The sequence below is a fragment of the Onychomys torridus genome, chromosome 6 (genome assembly GCF_903995425.1).
Source record: "Onychomys torridus chromosome 6, mOncTor1.1, whole genome shotgun sequence".
Classification (NCBI taxonomy): Eukaryota; Metazoa; Chordata; class Mammalia; order Rodentia; family Cricetidae; genus Onychomys; species Onychomys torridus.
The window spans coordinates 106,296,612-106,316,675 of NC_050448.1; positions in this window are offsets into that span (position 1 = coordinate 106,296,612).

Sequence of the window (20,064 nt, forward strand, 5' to 3'; positions counted from 1 at the left end):
CCCACTAATCACTAATTAAGAAAATGCCCTACAGGCTTGCCTAAAGACCAATCTTATAGAGGCATTTTTAAATTTTTTTTAACTTTCTTTTTATCTATTCTTTGTGTTTTTCACATTATGCATCTCAATACCATTCATTTCCTGTCCCTTCATATCCACCCTCTGCCCTTGCAACCTCCTCCCCCAAAATAAAATAAAATAAAATTTAAGAGGAAAAAGAAAGAAAGAAAGAAAGAAAGAAAGAAAGAAAGGAAAAGAAAGAAAGAAAGAAAGAAAGAAAGAAAGAAAGAAAGAAAGAAAGAAAGAAAGAAAAAATCTCATCATGGAAGCTGTAGTGTTACACAGTAAGTGACGTAGTAATCCTTTTTGTCTTTATATCTTTACTTGAAATTGTTCATTGCAAAGAGCCATTGTTCTGGTTAGAGGCCTCTAATTGTCTGCAACAATATTGATGCTGGGCCCTCACTGGAACTACACTTAGATATCCGGTTGTTGCCCTGTGTTGTGGAGATCCTGCAGTTTTGGATCTGCAGGACTTGTCCCTTCACTTGCTCCAATAGATCACAGATGGGGTGGATGTTGGGGTGAGCCAACTCATAACCCTGCTTCTGGGTCTGGGTAGTTGCAGGATTGGTCAGCCTGCTAGCTCTTCCTTGTCCTCACCACCAGGGTGAGCTCTCCAGCATTGCCCTGGCTAGTTCACCCCTTGCAGCAATGAGCAAGAAGCGGGGCTAGTTTTCCTGCTTTCCAATCCTCAGGGTTGGCTCTCTTACACCTACACCTTCAGGGCCAGCTCTACTGTGTTGCCCAGGCAAGGTGCAGGGGCCATTCTCCCCAGTGCCGCAGCTGGTGAGGGGCAGGGACAGCTCTTGCTTTTACGACCTCAGGGCCAGCCCTCCCACCTGCCACAGGAGCCAAGGCAGGAGGTAGCATCTCCATACACCACCATATAGCAGATGAGGGGTGGGGCCAGTTTACTGGCACCCCGTCAATAGGGTCAGCTCTACTGTGCTGTCCAGACGAGGTGCAGGGTCCACTTTCCTGAGTGGGGCAGCTGGTAAGGGGGAGAGTCAGCTCCTTTACCCACCATAGGTGGCAGGGGCAAGGGAGGGGGAGCACATCTTTCCCTCACCCATATGAAAGCATTTTTTAAATTGAGGTCCCCGCCTCTGAAATGGCATTAACTTGTGTCAAGTTGACATAAAACTATCCAGCACAACTGGTTGGAAACTGTCAATTTTAGACATCTACCAAGACTACTGCATTTTGCTTGATTTTAAGCCAGTATGGAAGTCCATAGGCTTGGAGGAGGTCAAAGATGTTTGTGTAACATCTCACCACACAGATTTTTATATGAAGTATTATAGGAAAAAGAGTAGGTGTGCACGAACTCTTTGAAAAGAAGATTTTCATCTTTTGTAAGTTCGAAAGCCTTTCGTCTTCATCCAAAGCTAACAGTTGCATTTGAGATGGAAATAATTCAGTTTGCTTTAGGTGCAGGAGATGAGAAGTAATCTACACAAGTCTGATAAACATAGACAGGGATGGACCTTTGTGTCCACTCTGATGTGGTCAGTCAGAGAACCCCAAGAGTGATGAGAGTAAAGAGAAGCCATGTGCCGGCCATGGTGGTACACCCCTTTAATCCCAGCCCTCGGGAGGCAGAGCCAGGAGGATCTCTGTGAGTTCAAGGCCAGCCTGGTCTACAGAGCAAGATCCAGGACAGGCACCAAAGCTACAGAGAGGTCTCGAAAAACCAGAGAGAGAGAGAGAGAGAGAGAGAGAGAGAGAGAGAGAGAGAGAGAGAAAGAAAGAGAGAGAGAGAGAGAGAAAGAGAGAGAGAGAGAGAGAGAGAGAGAAAGAGAGAGAGAGAGAGAGAGAGAGAGAGAGACAGAGAGAGAGAGAGACAGAGAGAGAGAGAGAGACAGAGAGAGAGAGAGGGAGGGAGGGAGGGAGGGAGGGAGGGAGGGAGGGGGAGGGAGGGAGGGAGGGAGGGAGAGGGAGAGGCCACAGGATGGCAGATCATGAAAAAGAGGCTTGGAGAATGTGTCTAACCATTCTGTAGGCAGGCTTCTATGAGAGGCAGAAAGGAAGGACACCAACCTAAGAAAGACCAAGGCGAGAGACTCCATGTGGACCTATCCAGACACAGCCTCCCTGGCTAACATGTCTTCCGCAACCTCATCCCCATTTCAAGTGCAGTGGTCCTTCACTGTATAAAACGCTCTTCCTTGTGAGAATATCTTTGTAAACAGAATTTAGGGAAATTGATCCTACTACAGAAACAACTGGATGAATTCTTTACAGCTCACCTTCAGAGATCCTTTTTTTTTTTTTTTTTATTTTTTGGTTTTTGTTTTTTCGAGACAAGGTTTCTCTGTGTAGCTTTGCACCTTCCCTGGAACTCACTTGGTAGCCCAGACTGGCCTTGAACTCACAGAGATCCGCCTGGCTCTGCCTCCCGAGTGCTGGGATTACAGGCGTGTGCCACCACCGCCCGACCAGACATCCTTTTATAATACAAATAATTTAGTTATTTTGTAAGTTTGGACTTTCTTTTAAAGAGATTTCTTCAAAAGAAACAAACAAAATAACTTCTTCCCTCCCTATGTATGTAACTAATGTACCTGAAGAGCTAAGTTCATGTCTTGGCTAAGATACTTCTACTCTATTTATAAAACGTAGTCATGGGCTGCTCTTTATACTTTTGGAATCATGGCTGTTGTGTAAATAAGCTTTCATTAATTTTTAAGATTATTTGTGGCATATGTCTCCAGATAAGAGGACAGGCATTTAAAGGAGTCCTCTTTCCAATCACCAAGTTACAAAGAGAAGCAAGCTGGGGTGTGGGTGTGAGGAGACCTGGGGGGGGGGGACTTCCCTCACCTCCAGAAAACAAGAGAGCAAGAAGGAGCTCACAGGGCAGTGCTTTCCAACTTGCAATGGACACATTCTCCCTTCCTGGGAGACATATTCATGCAAGGGTTTCCTCTGGGGTCCCACCACAAAGCCACACTTTCCACTTTTAGCCACAACTGTTGACTCAAGAAAATGGCTGGAACTGTTGTCTTCCTTGTCATAGAACACATCCTGCTACTAAGTCAGACCCAGCCTTCAGGACTGGGCCCCTGAAGATAGCTGTAGGAAACTGGAGGTGAGAAAGTGAGAACAGCTGCTCTTTGGAAATGTTGGCCTCCCAAGGCCAGGAGATTCAGCATTAAGGAGAACCCCCAACTTTCTTCCACCTGCTATGGAGCCAGGCAGTGGTGGCACACACCTTTAATCTCAGCACTCGGGAGGCAGAGGCAGGTGGATTTCTGTGAGTTCGAGGCCAGCCTGGGCTACAGAGTGAGTTCCAGGAAAAGGCGCAAAGCTACACAGAGAAACCCTGTCTTGAAAGACAAAAAAAAAAAGTATGCTATGATCAAGTCCGTCTGGTCTCCATAGAAGGCCAAGGGATGTTCCTCAGAAGCAGACTGTATTCCCTTGTTTGGTTCAACTAGCCATTCATTCTCTGAATGAGTATGAGGAAAAACACCAAGCTCGTTTATTTGGCAGTGTTCATTTCTCTCACTCAGCATCCCCATTTCTGCGATGCCAGCATTACTCATCACCAGTTCTGTTGGAAGAACACATAAAAATAACAGGCAAAAAGCCCAGGGAGGCTCTGGCCCACAGGCCATGCTTCATCCGCTGGCATGAAGCTGACTCTGTGTCTCTGAGCATTCTGAAGTGTAGTAGGAAGTCCATCGTCACCTACCAAAGCACCAGTTCCAACAGCCATATGATGATGACCTTATATCCAACTAGTCCATCCTGACTGAGCCCACTCTTGCCTCCCAGCTTCAAGCTCAAGCTTCTTCATTTCATCCACACTACCACACTGTGATTTTTTGGCATCAAATACACCTTTAGATAGTTGTGTTGAGGTCCTTTACATTCTTTGTATTAATATTTCTTTATATGGATGTACTATAATATACTAACTGAAGGGACCCACACACTGTGGTCTTTTCCTCACTGGACTTCAGATTAGGCACAGATCATATCCAAACACCGATTTCCAACTCAGAGGGATGCTTTATTAAGCAAGGCAAATGACAGGCAGAATCAAGCAAAGATATGAGATCTCAAGTGCTGGGATTAAAAGTGAGTGCCACCATGCCTGGCTCTGTTTGCCATGTGGCCTTGAACTCACAGAGATCCAAATGGATCTCTGCCTCTGGAATGCTAGGATTAAGGGTGTGTTCCACTACTCTCTGGCCTTGATGTCTAATCTAGTGGCTGTTCTGTTGTCTGACCCCAGATAAGTTTTATTAGTGTACACTATATATTGGGGGGACACAATATATCACCACAATCATATGTCTAACAGAAACAACCTTGAACTTGTAAGAATAAAAAAATACCTTAAACAAGAGTAGAAACATATATATAGTATAACAAAAATAACTTTAAATTTGTATCAATATGCAAAAATCCATGCTAGTGTAAAATTTTGAGACTAGTGGTTGTTCAAAAGTAGACTCAACAATTCACTCTTCAATCTCACCATTTCTCTACCTTATCCCCACTTTTCCCTTCATAAACAGATCCCCGAATCTAATCTCCTTTGTTCAGCTTTCTCTCTGACTATGACCAGTAACAATTTGTAACCAACCCCCACTAAATGATGACCCACATCCATAATCCACCCTATGACCATTCCCCCACACCTCTTGGGAATGTGGGTGTTGTGTTCTCTAGACTGTTTCCTAGTGTCTGGGGGTTATGGCATCTTTGGGGAACCCTGAGAAAATTGAGATAATGGTCAAGTCCTGGGAAAATTAGCCATAACCATTAGTTATCCAGTCTCTCTGCAATGGGAAAGTGCAAGGCTTCTCTCAAGTCCTGGCTAAATAGTCTGCGAGGCTGGACCTTCTCAGCCAGCAGCCTTGAAGCTGGCTGTAGAACTCTGAGGAAACTGCAACAGAGGCACTCTGAGAGGCTGGATCATCTGGGCACCCATTTTCATTGGTGTCTGGTCCCCTTGCTCTGAAAACACACAAACTTTCAATGCTAACATACATATCTGCTTTGACACAAGTATGGACTGTGCATTGTACACAAGCCAGCTAAAGATTATTGTTTTTTTGTTTTACATTTGAGCAGGCAAAATATACGTCACCTGCCTTGTAGGTTTTGTAGGTTTCTTTATATCTGTAGTCAAAATTTCTAGGAGGTCTCCCCCAATCAAACCTGTGAAACCTTGAGCAAATCCACAGCCTTTCAATTCCTGTGGAAACAAAAGCAAAACATCTTCCCCAACACAATACATTTTTTAAAATTCTATTTTAAAGCTAAGGTACTCCTAAAGTGTCTAGGCTGGTTTAACTCAGCAACTCCTCTTACAATCCCATGTCTCTTATCAGCTGTTGTTCACTCATCAGAAATAAAAAAATTTAAAGTCAACAAGACACTATATAGGATCCAGACTGTGTATTTTCCATCTTTACATTGCTTATCCTTTTTATATTATTTGTTCTTATTATTTTAAAGACTTTATGTTATTATTTATAAACTATTTTTATGACTGTTTATACTCATTTTATTAAGCCTACACACATTTTTTAAAACACACTGTAACTTATTTAGAGGTTTTTTTTTTTTTCCTCGTCTGGATCAGTCTTTACTGAGCATCTGCAGCATTCTCTGATTGTGTGAGACAAATCTTTTTTTTATGTGCATTGTTTTGCCTGCACTATGTTGTGTGAGTATGACAGATCTTGGAGTTACAGATAGTTGTTAGCTGCTTTGTAGGTGCTGGAATTTGAACCCAGGTCCTTTGGGAAAGTAGTCAGTGCCCTTAACTGCTGAGCCATCTTTCCAGTCCCCATGTGAGATGAATCTTATACTGTTATGTCAGCTGCCCTGTGGCTCAGTTTAACGCATGACTCTGGTACATGGCTCTGCTGTCTGGTTCCAGCCCTGCAGGCAACAGCTGATAGCCACATCTCTACACTGCCAATCCTACCCAAGAGACCATGGCCATCAGGAAACCACATTTGACTCTATATTCTGAACTGGTTGGTTTTTTTGTTTTTGTTTTTGTTTTTTTAAAGCTTTCTGAGGCCTTATGTGTAGCTGGATTTTTCTTTGAGCTACCAGCTCACAAAAAAATGACATGTAAACTTATTATTAACTATGAAAGCTCAGCCTATAGTTTATCTTGTTTCTAACTAGCTCTTACACCTTAAATTAACCCATTTCTATTCATCTACATGTTGCCATGTGGCTCGTGGCTTTTACCTCTCCTCCTGTATGCCTTGCTCACTCTGTCTGTCTGGCAACCCCATTTTTCTTCTTCCCCAAGACCTCTCTATCCCCCAAATCCTGCCTAATTTTCTTACTTAGCTATTGGTCATTCAGCTCTTTATTAAACCAATCTCAGGGACACATCTTCACACAGGGTAAAGAAATATTCTGCAACATAAGCCCAGTCTAGAAGACCCCCAACAGACATGTCCAGGTCTTTGTTTCCATGGTTACTCTAAATCTATCAAGATGACGGTCAAGATTAACCATCACACAGTAGGAGTTAGTTAAGGTTTCATCAAGGGAGTGAACGTAAGAGAAAGTGGAAGTGCCGGCCTGGAGCTTGAGGGGCAACCAAGTGATCGGAATGGAGAGCTAGCTCCAAGGGCGGCTCAGCAGCAGACTGGAGAGTTGTTGTGGTACAGAGACAAAGATGGCTGGTGGGTGGGCGGGAAATGAGAGATCTGAAGACAAGGGGAGAAGCTGCGGGTGATGCCAAGATTTTCATCTTGATCTACTGAAGCGGCAAGTTGAAGGAGTGGCAAGAGGTTAAAGAAACATTTTATTTCAAACACACACACACACACACACACACACACACACACACACACACACTTATTTACTCTTTTCCTAGATGGAAGACTAGGAATACAAGGGGATAATGTGAAGATCTAGGTGTTAGAGAGGAGAGGAAGTGTAGCCAAGGACACGGGCTTTGTATCTTTGGAAAAGATGGTCCCTCGTGATGAGGCAGCAGCGTTGACAACGTGGAGGGCGGGTCTGTCTCAGTGTGTTGGGGAGGGATTTGAAGGATTTTTGCATGGTGAACTTTGGGAGCTATTACCTCATCTTTGAGGTCAGGAGGTATGGGACTTCAGGGTCCCAGACAGACTGCTGGACTTCAACCAGCTGTAGTTAAGAGCAGGCCCGGAAGTCAGCCATGCCCATGTGATACTACAGAAGAGGACCGGGAAGGGCCCACCAGTGTGAATGAGAGGTCTGTTTCTTGCACATCTGTAGTTTATTAAGAAGACGTCGACTTCCTAGAGGGTCCTCGTTTGATTTACATCTGCCTCCGCTGCAGGTTTACACAGTGGTATCAGTCAGCGCCCAGAAGTCCACATTCCCACCCCATGCAACAGCGGTTCCTAAGACGGACAGCTCTCCCGCCCCTCATCCTGGTCCAGCAAGATGCTGGAGAAGTCAGGTTCACAGAGCCCCATTGTGGCGTGTCAGAACCCACAGAAAATGTTCCTCCTGTGCATTATTTATGACTTTCCTGCATTTATATAGTATTCAGCTTCCTGAAAGTAATTTGTTTTGGATTGTGTAGTACTGGGCAGCACATCAAAGGTATGCTAAGCAGTGATAATAAAACATTGAGGTTTATGGTCACTGAGGTATTAAATATCACTCATAAATTACAGGGTGAGTATTTCAAATGAGCTATGGCTCTGAGAACAGTAGGCGCCCCATCTCTACACATATTAATTGCTACTGCCTGGCTTATTAATTATCAATACTTTCAAAGCCTTTGTTGATGTCATTTTCTTAAGGAGACACTCTGTGTCCTTTCTATGATCTCTCCCTCCCTCCCTCTCCTTCCTTGACTCTTCTCTCTTCCTCCACCCTTCCCTCTCTCTCTGTACACATAGCTGTATTGTGTGCATAAGCTGGCTTTAGATACAATTGTGACATGAGTTTTAAAAGGTCTTATTAATTTAAAAAAATCAGAGCTAGATATTGGGGTGAATGCTGAAAGATCAGAGAAACAGAACAAGTCACATCTAACCTCACCTTGCCAGTTCCTCAGCTGATCTTGTTTCCTCAGACTGAAAGCCTCTGAGTCCTCATCTGAATGGATCTCAGCAGAACTGTTGCTAAAAAGCCTAAAAGCTTAAAAGTGTCTAGTTCTGGTCTTCACCTTATATAGCTTTCTGCTTCCTGCCATCACTTCCTGGTAGTAAAGGCATGTGTCTTTCTCAAGCAAAGACGTGAGATCTCAAGTGCTGGGATTAAAGGTGTGTGCCATCATGCCTGGCTATTTCCAGTGTGGCTTTGAATTCATAGAGATCCAATGGATCTCTGCCTCCAGAATGCTAGGATTAAGGGCGTGTGCCACCACTGTCTGGCCTCTATGTCTAATCTAGTGGCTGTTCTGTTCTCTGACCCCAGGTAAGTTTTATTAGGTTACACCATATATTGGGGGACACACTATATCACCACACATAATGAAAATGTGGTTGACACCATAGAATACTGAATCACAGCCTTTTCATAATTTTTTAAAAATTATAATGTAATCATATCATTTACCCCCCTTTTCTTTATTCCCTCCAACCTCTCCCAAGGATCCCTATGCTCTTTCAAATTCTTGGCCTCTTTTTCTTTGTTTGTGTACACACACACACACACACACACACACACACACATACACACTTACATACACACTTACACACACATACACACACTTACACACCCACACACACCTGTCTTCAATGGCCTCTGCACTTGGCCCCCACACTCTTTACTATAGATGGTCTTTCCCCAGAAAGTTCCCTTGATAGTGTTTTTAGGTTTATGAAAATAAGAATCTCAAGAAAGAATAAAAGCAAGTTGGAATAGTTTCTTCAGACCACGGGTTGGAATTGGTCTGCTTGATCTGACAGTGAAATGTATTTACACTTTTATTCAATTTTGATTGATTTCAATTTTAATCTAAAGCCTGGAACTCCACTTGGTTATCAGGTAGCTTCCAAGTAAATTTAAACAAGTTCCCCATGGGACTGTGTTTGCAACTGTAAACTCGATGAACTCTAAGGGCAGATCAAATATTCTCAGTGAAAATTTAGCATCTAAATAGGAAGGCACTCTATGTAAAAGACTTAATGTAAGATAAACTTTAGCACCTTAATTTTACTTGAATTGTTGAACAGTGTGACTGTATCTGGTTAAAGGAAATCTGTTATTAAATTTTTTACCCGTTCACCTTTTAAGGCAGTTACAGAAAGTGTTCAATGACACGTGAGGCTCCCACAGTTTCCATTAGGAAGTTCATGTAGGAACAACTCCTCCTGGGAGGCCTGTGAAGACCCAGAGTCCACTTCTTCCGAATCCTGTAGAAATCCTGATTGGACCAACGGCTTGGCAACCGTGGGACCAGTTTCCAAATAGTGCTAAGGTGCTAAGTGAATTAAGAGACTGCCATGGCTGGAAATTTAGGCTGCACTTGCAGGTGAATAATTTAAATGTTTCTCTAATAAAAGCATTTCTCTATTCAAAAATTTTTTTGAGCATTGAGTGAGCATAGTTTCCAGAATGCCTCCATAGCTTCGTGTTTGTCCTGGACAATACAGTGTAAGAGAGCTCTCTATTCTTGAGAATGGTGCTTGTGTCCAGGGAGCTCAGTTTCATTATTCTCTCTTACAAAGTGCTCCAGTCCATGCATAGAGTACAGTTTGTTTATTAGCCTCCCTGTGATGGACATTCAGAATGTGTCTGCTGCATGGATAACTTCTCCTCACTACAGGCAAGTGGTGCTGGGTATGTTCTTACATGTGTGTTCTCTTGTGCATGCATGGGCAAGATTTGTCCAGCATGTTGTAGACGCATCGATCCATTGACTAAAGGCAAAGTCTAGTTTCACCAGGCAGTAATAAACAGTCCTCCAGGCGGTGGACCAGTGTGTCCTCTCACAGAAAGAGTCACCTTTCTTTCTCAGTCATACACCATGCTGTTTAAAAGTCAGAATGTTAGGAAGCTAGTAGGTGAAACGATGTTATCTTTTCGCTTAGTTTGCGTTACCAAGGCCAGGCATCTTTTCATACTTATTGATCAAGCAGGTTTCTTTCATGACACGACTGTTCATAACCACTGTTGTTTTTTTTTAATTGGGTGAATTTCTCCTTTTCTTTTGAAGCCTATTTCCCTCCCTGTGAGAAAGATTATGTACGGGTGGCAGTTCTGAACTGGTCATGGCTCCTTTCTTGACATTTGCTTTTCTTTTTGTCTAAATATTTATCATCTGAGATCAAAAAAAGGACTTTTCTGTCTTTTTAGCCAACTCAGAACAAACTTCAGTTTTCCAGATGGAGTGGGCGGAAGAGGAAGTCAGATTTGGAAGCCCTGAACCATGAGCACTATATAGAAGGAAGAAGCTGGGTAAATTGCTGCTTCTTCCTCCTGGGTGAGGACCATTCTTGCGTTGTTTCTATGTAAGATAAAAGCTGCTATGTGCAAGAGGCAAAATGAAAATGACCACAGTTAGACCATGTTAGCCATATGATAATTAGCTAAGAGTGATTAAATAGCGTAAAGATTTCAAATCTTGGCATTGTAATGAAAACTGCTTAAAGCCTGCAAAAAACCACCCAGTGACTCTATAGCTAAATATGAGCTTGAATCCATGCAATTGCCATTTTTAAAAACTGTCAGTAAGACACACGGTGTCTCGGTAATTCTAGCTTGTATCTGCATGGGAACTAAGCCAGCCTTCAGTGCTGTTCTGTGGCCACGGACAGCTTTTGTTTCTTAGGACACTGCTACCATAAGTGCAGATATGGTCATTAAATCTTAATAATGGTGCTTAGTATTTATAAGACACCTTTCATCCAAGGACCTCAAAGAACTGAACAAACATTAACTTGTTAATTCTCATAAGAGCCATGAGGCAAGAGTTATTACATCCCTTTTACTGATGAAGGGATTGAGGCCCAGAGAACTTCAGTAACTCCATTTACACAAGGTCATGTAGGATGGTAAAATCACTTTACACAGGACAAGCCTATACCCCATGCTATCTGTTCAAGTTGTCTGAAGTTATTGACCCGTTTATAAGTATTGGGGGGGATCCTAGTGAATTCTGCCAAATAAACAATTATGAAAAAGGAAATTTTTCAGTGCTTAAAAGCAAATTTCAAGGCAACACAACATTATGTAATTTGGGAGCCACATTTATTGAGCAAAAGAGTAAGTGTCCAAGGAAGAGGAGAATCAAGATTATGTAAGGTGTATTATTCGGTTTTGATGGGGAAAAAGACCCCCAGCTACTTCTTCTAACAACCACCTTGCTGGGCTGGGGATGGCTCAGAGGTTATGAGTGTGAACTGCTCCTGCAGAGGACCCGAGTTTTGTCCCCAGCATCTGTGTTGGGCAGCTCACAGCTACTGTAGCTCTGACTCCTTCCAATACTCATTCCTAGACTCCTTGGGCACCTGCACTCATGTGGTGCACACACACACACACACACACCCACACACACCACTCAACATACACACACACACACACACACACACACACACCACTCAACATACACACACACACACACACACACACACACACACACACACACACACCACTCAGCATACACACACACACACACACACACACACCACTCAACATACACACACACCACACATACACATACACATTACACACACACACACACACACACACACACACACACACACACACACCACTCAGCATACACACACACCACACACATACACACACATCACACACATACACGCACACACCTCACACACAACCACACAACACAAACATACACATACACACCATACACATACAAGCACACACACCACTCAACATACACACACACCACACATACACATACACATTCCACATACACACACACCACAGACAGACAGACAGACACACACACACACACACACACACCCACACACACACACACAAATTTTTTTTTAGGCCTCTCACAGCCAGGTATCACAGTACTTGGAAGGGAGAAGTGGGCAGATCTCTGTGAATTTGAATTTAGTTACATCTACATAGTAAGACTGTATTTTTTAATTTTATTTTCAATAGTTCAATTTCTTCACATTCATCTCTTTCATTCCCAGATTGTCTCATTTTACGCAGAGCATCCAGGCTTGAGTGAAGCTGGTCCCACGCTGCACACTAGAGAATATGCTGTGAGAGCAGCTTCCCTGTCTCCAGCCTCCTCTTGCCCCCCACCTCAGCATCCAGAGCTGACGGGAAGGAGAATCAGAGGGAGGGCCCTGCTTTCTAAAACTGCCTGGGAAAAGTCTACCTTTCAAACGGAAAAGCAAGCCTGCTACAAACATGACTGGTCCCAGGCGCCCTCATTAGTTTCAGCTTGTCCTAGGTGGCTCGGGATTTCTTCTTAGGTTGATGCAGCATCTAACCTCATCACTCTCGCGCCTGCCTTCCTGTACGACACGGAACAGTCTGATCCCTCTTCAACATGACCAAGAGTCACAGGTTCGGACACAGGCTTTTTATCTTTCCCCGCCCTTTTTCTGGAACAGCCAGAGCTTCCTCATCCGAGACCCAAGCGTCACTCCAGCCCCATCCAATTCAACCGTATCTGACACACTCAAGTTGATCAAGGTCTCTCTTAAAAGCAGTACCCAGAAGTAAGCACAATATTCCAGATGTGGTTTGAGACTGGAGAACAGCTGCTTCCGTTAACCACACCATAGTTCTTGCTTTATTTAAAAGCTGTGGCTTAATCTTCCTATGGACTTCTTTGGGGGAAACAATAAAACAAACAAACAAACAAACAAACAAATGAATAGGCAAAACCAAAGTGATTTGCATTGTCATTTCCTAAAGATTTATTTTTCATTATTCTAATAATTTCAATGCCGATTTTCTAATTCTTTTTTCTAGAGTATTTCAAATGATCAAATAACATTTTTCTGAGCTGATTAAAAATGGTGAGTCTTGACTTAAAGCAGTCCTTTCCCCCCATAGTCAGGGTTAGATTGTAGTCCTGGTACATGAGCCTGGAAATGTGGGTGCACACTACATATGTAGCTTTCCCTCACCTGTTGCATGCAGTAAAGATGTTTATTGTTTATTCTTAGAGTAAAAAGTGTGTGTGTGTGTGTGTGTGTGTGTGTGTGTGTGTGTGTGTGTGTGTGTGTTTGGGGGCAGGAGGGGGGTTCAATTATGAAAACGTGAAGTTTAACACAGAGGCAAAGACCTGATGTTCCTGACCATGCTCACACACGATTTTGGATTCTGTCCCCACTCACAGGTCCTTGGGAAATTTTATGTAAACTCTTTAAACTTTCATTTCTGATGATAGGTCATCTGTTGCAGGATTGTTGTGACAATATATTAAAGACTACAAAAGACATCACAGAGAACCGGAGTCAGACAAAGCACATGACAATATAAACATCTTGGAACCTATAGACAGAAAGACAAAAGGAAAGACAAGCTCCCTGCAGTGCCCTCCTCAGCCAAGGAACAACAGCCCTCGGTGTTTGGAGCCCAGCTGTGAGCATTTCCCGGTGCTGGAGTGACTGTCAAGTCAAAGGGTTCCAGCAGGACAGACAGGCTACAAAAACTAACACATCTGACGCAGCCTGAAAAGCACTAACACAAATATCATGTCAGTATGCACTAAAGATTTAGCCCAGGACTGTGAGCCATCTACGTATTTTAGGCCACTCCCAGTAAAAGTTGCTTAAGAATAATGCATGATAGTATTATTAGATAGATATTATCAGATAGTATATTTTACAACTAACTCAAAATGGGACCTCAGGGACACATGGGCATGGGCATAGTGACAAAGAGTTTCATGGAATGCACCCACACAGGCATTATGTCTGCACAGACACATGGCGTGTTTAGACCAATGAGCATCAGATACAGTGTGGCTCTCAGAACCATCTTTGATTTTATATAGCCAAATTAGAGATTTATTGAGTTTGAGCAATAATGTAACACAGTACCTCAAAACTAGTACTCACACTGAGGCCATTTATCTCCCAGCAGAATTTTACTAAAATGCACTCACCCAATTACTTAAGGATATATGTTATTGTAATAGACGGCAAATTGTGTCAGGTTGGTTTGACTCCTCCCCAGGACCCTTGCCATGTCCTTCTCATAATGTGAAGATTAGGATCTGCGATTCCCAAAGCAAGGTTCTGTTTGGCCGTGTGTGCGGGCTTATTTGGCATTTGACGACATGTGTTCACTGTGTCTGGGTGGATAGAACCTCCGTTCTTACTTCATACCCCTTCCACTCAGCCGCTCGTAATTGCTATTAATATCTAGCCATTACCCAGCAGGGCTGGCATCAGGCCACAGTCGGGGAGGGGTGGCCCAGGCCCAGCCCAAGACTCTGAGGTGCTCTCCACCATCCCTTTCCCAACCCCCCAAGCTCTACCATTCCTGCATGATAAAACTTGTAAATGGGGCCTAAGGCTGAGGATGCCACTGTCCTCAGCTCACCTTGCTCTTTTCAGCCACAGTCCTGGCCAATGCACAGCCTGCAGGAAGGAAATGATGGTGCACCCATAACTGGGGAAAAAGCTGAGAAGAAGTTGGGGACCACATTGGGTTTTTTGACATAAAGATAGCAATGCAAAGGTGGGTGCTGCAGCAGTGGTTGGAAGTTCAACCAGACCCGTGACTGCAGACTGAAGTGTGCAATGCCTGAGTCATACAGACAGGTGTGTTATTATCCACGTGATGCAGAGGGTCTGGAATGCAGCTCAAAAGGCTATAATGAAACATTATCCATAAACATCTCAACTGTAAGTAACACTGAACAGGGAAAACAGCCCAATTCTGATAAAACCCATGTCCTCTGGATGTGAAGGATGGTCAGGTACCAGAGATGCAGAAGGCCGGTACAGAAGTGACCCCATGGCATGCTCTGTTTCCTGGTCACAGTCCCCATGACTATGACAAGCAGCCTTCCTGTTCTGATGCCTCAGTAGTTCTAAAGAAAATCACGCTGTATCTCCTTAACCCTCCCTATCAAATCCTTCCCAAACTTACTTGGCCACAGAGAAAAGGTTCCAGTCAGAAGGCAGTGACTACATCTCATGGGATTATATTCTGCAGCATCCACTCTGGAAACAACAGACGGTGATGCATTAGAGACCCCTGGAGAGGGGGTGTTCATCTGCAGACGGCGATATAAACACATCCTTCTATGAGCCTCAAGACCAGCCGATGAGAAGCTTTGATAAACAGGATGGCTTCCTGGGCCAGTTTTTCACTCTGTTTCCGCCTTTTGTTTCCCCGTCTACTGAGCTGGGATAGTTTACCACTTGATGCCTAGTTTACTCATTCCTCCTTGATTGGTTTTCCTCTTAAGCAGAGTTATCATCATCAATAATGTTCATAATAGCACTTACATTTGCCTGTACTTATTACTCTTCCAAAGTGTAATTAGACACTGCATATGATCTCACTGTTAGATGGTAACTTTATAGACAGTTCTTTTAAATAAATTCAGTACACTATTAAAGACTATCAATTACATCTTAAGACTGGAATTTCTCCCTGTCCTCACACAAAAGACAGTGACTGCTAGCTACATGCATTAACTTAAACTTCAACTAGAATTTGATTTTAGAAGAATCGGTTTCCCCCCAAATGATAGTGTTTTGTTCAACTAAAGAAAGGCCTTTTGTACTGATCAGGAGGAAGGATAGGGAAAACTAATATGTCCTCAGACCTAATAAGTGAAAATCAGGTTTTCATCGATGATACTCACTGATCTTAACAGAGCTCTCAGTATAGGCGAGGAATTGGGCGATTCTGCTGCCCAAGATCACAGAGCTACTCCCTGGCAGATCCGGAGGTTAAATGCAGCTCTGTGTGGTTCAAATTTTTGATGTGAAATGCAAGACATCAAGAATTCCCAAACCATAAGTATTCAGCATTTTAAGTTATTTAACAAAATCAAATGCAGTTGTCCCTCAGTTTCCATGGGAGATTGGTTCCAGGACCCCCTGCAGATACCAGACTCTGTGGATGGATGCTTAGGTCCTTTAAATGTAGTGTGTGGGCATAACCCATGCACATGGTACCCTATACTTTAAATCATCGCTGGATTATTTATAATACCTAATACAATGGAATTCTATGTAACCAGTTGTTATATGAGTTGTTTAAGTATTAACAACACAAGAAAGGGGTCTGTACATGCTCAGCACAGATGCAACTTCAACATTTTTTCTTTTCTTTTCTTTCTTTCTTTTCTTTTCTTTTCTTTTCTTTTTTTTTTTTTTTTTTTGGATCTGGCTTGCTTGACTCTATAAGTGTGGAATCCGTGAAGAAAGATTGTCAACTTTATATATAAATCAAATGAAACCCAGTTGTAAGACAGAAATCATCTTGCAAAAAGATAAAAGCTGCACAGAAAATACATGTTATGATCATAACTATCTATTAAGATATTTGATTTCCAATTCTATCACATAAAGAGTAATTAAAAAGAAGTCTGAAGTTACTGAAGTCATGTCAGTGTTAACACCAACCTTTATTGTACATAATTTAAATTTAAATGCATTAGCTGACATTGTTTAAATCTAGGAAATTGTAACAAACATTGTCTCTTTACACTTGAAATTGGCAGGAATTAAAATACACTCAGGGGATATTTTAGATTAAATATGGAGCTGGAGACCAAGGTCGAGCTACAATGGTACCCTGACACACTCTTCACCTTTTGTCACAGTTAACTGCAGTTTGCTCCCTTAAGAGGACTTTTTGCACCTATCGCTGCTCTCCTTTCAGCTGCCTCTCACCTCTCACCTCTCACTGCCCCACCAACCACTCTACACATGCCATGAATTCTAGTGAGAACACTCACATGCTCGATCTGACCATAAGGATGATCCAGTCACGAGCCCATGGCCCAAGTGAACCAACCCAAGCTAGTCTCTGAGATTTTTCATCCTGAAGGTGGGAGTGCTGTTTACCCTTCCCCTCGGGGATGCTAGGCATGAAGATGTGGTCCCCAACACGTGAAAGAGCAAGTAAGCAAGAAGCCAGGCTTGACATAGAGCTCAAGAAGAAGGTAGAAGAAATGATAGGTGTTCCAGGGATAGCATGCAAGATCCTGGGTCTACTTGAAGTTGAGGTCAGGATACCATGGATACATTTCTGGGATTGGTTACTAGGTCTCTAAGTATCTTTTTTTTTTTTTTTTTTTTTGGAAAGTCCTAGATTTACTGTAATGACCATGAGTCCTAAACAATACAATTCCCCATCTTTCTCTGATTGCTGTTATTCGCTATTCCAATTCAGCGTCATTGAAAATAGATTTTATGATTCCAGCAGCTTAAGTCATTGTAACTTCAGGCCCTTTGCTCTTGAGGTGGTGCAGTTAACCAGTGCAATACAGCATGGTGATTTTAGCTGCCGGACACTGAGGTTGAAGAGATATGTACCTTTAATCATGAACCAAAGAAATCTGTTTCTCTCCAAGAACGTCTGGGAAATTCTTCAGTGTGTTGATTTCCGAGAAGAGGAAATCAAGCAAGAAGTAAACATCAAACACATCACTCCAGCCAGGGCGAAATTACAGGGTCAGGAACGTCTCCTGGTGTGTAGGAGTTGACTCTAGGATCTGCTGCTGGAGGTTAGAAGGCCTTTTTCTAACATAGGAGAGAGGGGAGGGGAGAAGGGAGGGGAGAGGGGAGGGGAGAGAACCTTGAACGTTCTGAGCTGGCACCATGGAGATTTTCTGCTCAGTCTGGGCATATCACTGGGCTATGCATTCACATTTTCAGATGTGGCCTAGAAGAACCCTGGCTCCTCATTGCAGGGTGTGTGTGTGTGTGTGTGTGTGTGTGTGTGTGTGTGTGTGTGTATACCCACACACATAGTAGTGGTGTTTATTAGACTGTTCCACCCAGTAGAAAGAATGTATAGGCAGAGACACTTCATCTATTGGCAAGAGAAAACCAGTCTCAAAACAAAACTGTAATATCTCACTAAAATACAGGATGGAAAGAGACATCAATCTGTCTTACTGGTAAGGACAATGGTAGTAAAGGAAACCACTAAGCCTGTGTGCTTGGTAAATGGCAGGGGGACCTAATAAAAGTCCCCCAAAGCAGTGAGAGGCAGAAAGCACAAACCAACTCCCTAGCCAGGAGGAGACAGTGCCCCCCCCAGGAGGGAAAACTACCTAGTGCTCTCTCTACCACAGATGTCCAAAAGTAAACATGGTTGTTTCCATTTTGAGTCTGGCTTATTTGCTTTAAAGACATCTACACCTGAATCCAAACTACTAAATGATGTGTATAAACTCTACACAACGGTCATCTTTCTCCTCTCTTTATCAACTCTATGGTGGGAGCAGCATGTTGACTCATGGTGGGATGTGGCACACAGACATGTCATTCTCAACATGGGATGCTAATAATATTGAAAGAATCAATGTTTTCACACTGCCACAAAGGAATAGCTAAAAAATTATTCTGAGCACCACATTTTGGGGTTATTGTAAATTTATCTTGGAGGGGCTAAGGATTGTAAGTTAATAGATTGCTTGCCTAGCATGCACTACACCCTGCGTTCCAGCTCCTGTACTGCAGAAACTCGGGGTGGTGGTATTTGCCTGGTAATTTCAGAACAAGAGGATCAGCTTTAACTGATGCAGGCCTCATCCATCCTTTCTCTGGTGCCTCAGGCATTTGAAATTATATTTTGGTGCTGAGAGATACCATTGAAACAGCCTGTTCTGATTTTGTCTCACGAAGGCAAGGACACAAGGCTGAGGCAGATGACATGCTCGAGGGTCACACGGACACCAGTAGAGCCGGGTCTAGAAGTCACATCTATGGAACGGCAAGTCCCCACTCCAACCATCGACCTGCAGATGACAGTCTCCATGAATGAAGGTTCAAAGGAAACAAACACACTGACTGAAAACAAGCAGAATATATAAGAATAGGTAGGTGAAACTGAGGTAAGATTTAAAACAAAAAACAAAACAAAAGCCACAACAGTGTTTACTAGAGAAAAAAATCACCACTGGAGATTTATTTCCAAACTCAGAGAAGACACTGAAAAGTTAAGTTACTCGAATTGCCTTTGGGGCTTTGACAGTAGCTAGTATGCCTGTCACCTGTCAGCTCTCAAAATACTGTAAAACTACCATGACTAATTCAGTTTTACAGATGGGGAAATTGAGGCAATGAGTGGAAAGAAAGCATGCCCAAGTGTTTACAGAGAGGCAAGACTAGAGCTTAGCCCAGAGCCTTACTATAAAAGCACAGGTGTGGATGCTCCAACTAGAGCATAGTCTGTAGTAACATCTGTCAATCACAGCCTCCAAGTGAGGAAAGCAGGTGAAGCAATGTCTACTGCTCTGCATAGTCAGGATGTAAGTGAACTACAACAAAACCAGAGCTCTCAGAATCTCATTGCTGGTGTCTTTTTCCTCAGTCTCATGGCTTTAGTATATTCCTGCTTGGGTAGATATGAGGTAACCCCCAGAAGGGACCTTTCTGTTGGCAAGGTGCTGTCTCCTACAGTACCTGATTCATCCCTCACTCTCCGGGACAGGACAGCGGTGACTCTGTGTCCTTCCTCAGAGGCTGTGAGGATACAGGATGAGACCCAGATGGAGGAAAAGCCCGTAGGCAAGGCAGCCCAGTCAACAGCCCATGCTGCAGCTGGTCGGCGCTCTCCTCAGCTTCGTCCCCTGGAGACTGTCAGTCATCAGAGTGGAGCTCCCACAGTGACTGAGGCAACCCCACAGCATTGGTGGCTACAGGCTCCGCTTACAACTCTAGGGACTCTTGACAATGTCTTCTTCAACTTGAAAACACTCCTCTCCTTATAGGCTGCCCCTCAGCAGACATCTCTCTCCTGTCCTTTCCATCTCCTGTGGCACCCACAGGAGATGGCAGCCCGCCACAGTCGAAAATCTGCTCCACATCAAAGCCACCCCAAGTTTTTTTTTCCACTAGATTCACAGAGCTCTTTATTCCCAGCCCCCCA